Here is a 4,208-nt window from a genome sequence, read left to right as displayed (position 1 = left end):
GCCCACGGCCTAGGGTTTTGTCGAGCACATCAGTATGAAACACGCCAGCCCCGATCCCAACTTTTTAACCCTTATTTTTGTCACGGAGAAGCAAGATTTCGAAAGGAGCTGAAGGTACAGTTGTTCCAAAGCTGCATTTAGTCCGTTGAGTCTAATACACTTCTCCGCAAGCCGTGAAGTCCTTTCCACTGGTTTTTGGAACGATTTTTTGAACTCCATTTGGTATTTTGCCCCGCGTTGCCTCGAGGCTCCTGCGAGGATGTTTTACTCGGCTTGTGCTGTGTCAAGGGCTCGCCACGCCCATTGAATACACTCGCTCGTACCGCAAGCACTACATGGCACTGTAAATCGAAGAGTAAGCGTATACAATATTCTGAATGTGTTCGTTGTGTGTATTGTACCGTGTGCCACTCACCGCTGTATGAGATGTGCGCCACAAGACGTGGAGCTCGTGTCTTTGTCATAATTCTGATACTTTTGTTGTTGCTCTTATTATTATTATTGTCATTATTATTATTATTATTATTATTATTATTAATATTATTATTATTATTATTAGTGATTATATTTTTCACATGTACTACTGATGCCGTTCCCGGGGAGATCAGAGGTAACTCGGGAGACGAAGCAGGACGGGTAAAGTTGTCCTGGATTGTCACTTATTATTCGTGTCTCGTATTTTCCGGCGGGTGCAAGTTTAGTCGCCGAGGAAGTTCTATAATGAGGAGTGTCTGCCTTGGGAGGTGAAGTGTTTCTTTGTCTGTTTAGTGACCGTTCGTCTTTCTCGCTACTCGTCATTTGACGCCACTGTACGCATTTTGCATGCCCTTCTCCCCGCGCCTGAGTTGTCTATGTCTGCTGCCTCTGATCAGATTGTTTGGCTCAGCTGGTGGAAGGCAGACGAGACATAGCGAGTGTCCACCGTCTCTTTTTTTTTTTTGTGGTCTTTAAATAAGCTCCTTTTTTTCTCCTTTCTTTCCTTTCTCTGTTTTGCTAACGTGTTGTAGCACAAAAAGGTATATATATATTTCAACGGAGCAAATATTTGGCGTCAAGTACTACAAATGTGTATAATGACGTTGGCCTTTAAATTACTTGTCCTTTATGACCGTGATGCTGCTCGTTCCATCGTAATTATGTTTTGTGTGTCGCCGTGTCGTCGTTTGCATCACTCACGACTGCAAATGTGTGCCAATCAGTATAAGCTAAAATTCTATTGTTGTCAGGTGTGCTAATTGTTGGTGAAGATATGATGGTATGTGACGTTGATAGTCTATTTTATCCACAGTTATGTACTCGAGTAAGACACAGTGTTGATACGAGCGTTGTAAAGTGTTGTCAAAGAGAGGGTATATCTTGTTCCTCACGTCACGCTGCCCGCCACGTGTGCCAACGCTCGTGCACACTTGTAATGCTGTAGTCGTTGGAACTTCTGGAATATATATTTTAGTGGAGTGTTGATTCACGCATCTCATTTTTCCTTCTAGTGACAGAGATTATCAGATTTCTTTCCTTTCACTCTTAAACCTAAAATGAAGTGTCGCCATTATGAGATGCTAATTATAATACGTCGAAATCTACCACGATAATGGAAATATAATAATCTTGGCCAGTGTCCTCAAAGTTAAAGAAAGTTATTATTTTGTATATCCCGTCGAGGCCAGGCCAGAACAGACGGCAACACGAAAACAGACTTAATCTGTTGGTCTCCTGAACTGCACAAATGTGAGGTAGTTTCCGTCACAACAATCTGTTAATTGTAATGAGTGGTGGCTGGCTGCGAGAGGAATATAAATGGGATAAGTGAAGCACTGGGGATGCAACCACGACAGGGAGAGAAAGGAGTAAATGAAAGCACTTGTTGTGCATAGGAGTGTATTACGAGAGAGAGAGAGAGAGAGAGAGAGAGAGAGAGAGAGAGAGAGAGAGAGAGAGAGAGAGAGAGAGAGAGAGAGAGAGAGAGAGAGAGAGAGTTCTAAGAAACAGAACATCAGGAGGCATGGATGAGATATAATTAAAGACTAAAATGTGCCTTGGAAGACGTGATTTCAAGTTAGCCTTGGAAAATGCTTGTGGATGTGACTGTGTGCGTGTGTGTTTGGGCGCCTAGTCTTGACTTCCTTCCCCTTGATATATTATTACTTTTCCTCCGCCTGTTTTGAGAGCAATCTCTGCAGTGAAATATTTTTGTTAATTCAACAGCACTTTATTCAGACGGTGAGATAATATTGTCTTTTACCATAGAGAGAACTGGAATCGGACATCAGTTATTATAATATGCAAGTTTTACATAATTCCAATACGACAGTTAAAGGTTTAAAAGTAACCACAATCTATAATGCAAATCAAAAGAAGAAAAGAAACACTTCCTACTGCTTTGCGTACTTCCATTTCCATCATGTTGCACTACACACTCAACTTTTTGGCCAGGACGTCACCACCTTTTACCTGCCCACCTACCTGGCAGCGGCCGGCGTCCACCTGACTCGACATTCTGCAGCCATCTTCCTTATTTGTGCCTTCCTGAAGAAGATAGGCCAGCTGTCCCTAGCCTGTGATAACCTCACTGGATGATGCCAGGGCATATAGTATCCCATGGATCGTCGTGGCCCTAAACAACAACCTTGGCCACCTTTTTCCGTGGCCATTGCCACCACACAGTAGAGACGAGAGAATGGTAATGAGTCAATACACCTGCTATAGTTCTTCAGTCACAAGCCACAACCGAGACCAGCCACCCTGCCAAATCAGTCTACCTGGAGACACACATCAACCTGGGAAGAGTGCATAAGTACACAGCTTCTCTACTCTGCACCACAAGAAGATCTATACTTAACTAACCCATAGCAACATCTCTTCGGGTTTCAACATGGTTTTCAGCCTTAAAACATCCTGCAGAAGTGACAGGAGTTGAGAGTGGAACATGACGGGGTTCCAGAGGCCAATGTTCCAGTTTGGATTCCAGAAACCAGTGTTCCAGTTGGGGTTCCAGAGACCAGTGTTCCAGTTGGGGTTCCAGAGACCAGTGTTCCAGTTGGGGTTCCAGAGACCAGTGTTCCAGTTGGGGTTCCAGAGACCAGTATTCCAGTTGGGGTTCCAGAGACCAGTGTTCTAGATGGGGTTCTAAAGACCATTATTCCAGTTGGGATTCCAGAGGTCAGTGTTCCATTTGGGGTTCCAGAGGCCAATATTTCAGTTGGGTTTCCAGAGGGCAGCGTTCCAGTGGCAGTCTCCTCACCAACCTGGACGGGAGTGGCAAGAGGCTCTGGCATGAAGGCAGCTGAGGGGGGGACCAGTGTCTGGAGGTAGCACGTGCCACGAATTGGTTCTCAGGTACTGTTAATTGAAATTTCTGTATTATAAGCCTAGATTTTACCAATACAGGTCGTCGTCGACTTACAACTTATCCAGTTTATGACTCAATGACTTTATTACCACGACAACAGCTGGCCAACAGTTGTTGGCCAGCTTGAATTTGTATGCGATGTGTAGAAAGATGGTAACAGTATGATACTAAGACAGTGGTGATACAATGGTTATAAGAGTAACAGACTAAATAGTGATACAGTAATGTATACATTAAAGATAGTTATGATATTACACAGTATATGTGCAGTAATTATCACATAAGCCAACTTACGATCAAGCCGATTGACAACCTGTCGATTGAAATCGATTGTGGTTGTTAGTTGACGACGACCTATAATCGATAATAAGGTACGGTGGGGTACTTTGCATATAACGTATTTGGCTTACAACTAACTTGCTATCTGACCAAAAAAGTATTTTTTTTTTCTGCTTGTGACGGCAAACTTGTCAACTCATTACTTGGGTGACTACAAAATTTATAATTTCACTTCACTCATTTGACAGCGCACTTGGCAACCACATAGACGTCCAGCGCAGCGCCACGCATCATTTCTAAGACAGACAACGCATGGTCAATACACATCCCCTACCTCTTCCTGGACTGCCGCACCAGGTTAGTTTTGGTCAGTTTACTTTTCTGTTCTTGGTTGGCAGCATGCGTGGTGACTTGCCAAGACAGTCTTTTTAACGTGATGATATGCCAAGGTAATTATCCATGCTTTGCCATCAGGTGACGTTTGTCTATGTGGCGGCCAGTAGTACGTATGACGAGTAGCCATGTCAGTCGTTAGTAAAGCGATGATTCGCTAAGATCATTATTGTCATGCCATTAGCTCCTT

At 43.5% G+C, this 4,208-nt stretch overlaps 1 protein-coding gene across 6 annotated transcripts in view; it reads left to right on the top strand.

Moving 5' to 3' along the window:
* LOC135105949 (uncharacterized) overlaps positions 1-1,461 on the top strand; it is a 56,062-nt gene extending 54,601 nt beyond the window's left edge. For all 6 annotated transcript variants that reach the window (XM_064014685.1, XM_064014683.1, XM_064014681.1 and 3 more), the window contains one exon: positions 1-1,461. This exon is cut by the window's left edge and continues 1,358 nt beyond it. The gene's annotated coding sequence lies outside the window, so the exon portion shown is untranslated.
* Positions 1,462-4,208: the final 2,747 nt, after the last annotated feature.

Source organism: Scylla paramamosain, chromosome 12 (genome assembly GCF_035594125.1).
Source record: "Scylla paramamosain isolate STU-SP2022 chromosome 12, ASM3559412v1, whole genome shotgun sequence".
NCBI lineage: Eukaryota > Metazoa > Arthropoda > Malacostraca > Decapoda > Portunidae > Scylla > Scylla paramamosain.
Note: the sequence above shows the minus strand (reverse complement) of the source record. Positions and strands in the feature narration are given on the sequence as shown.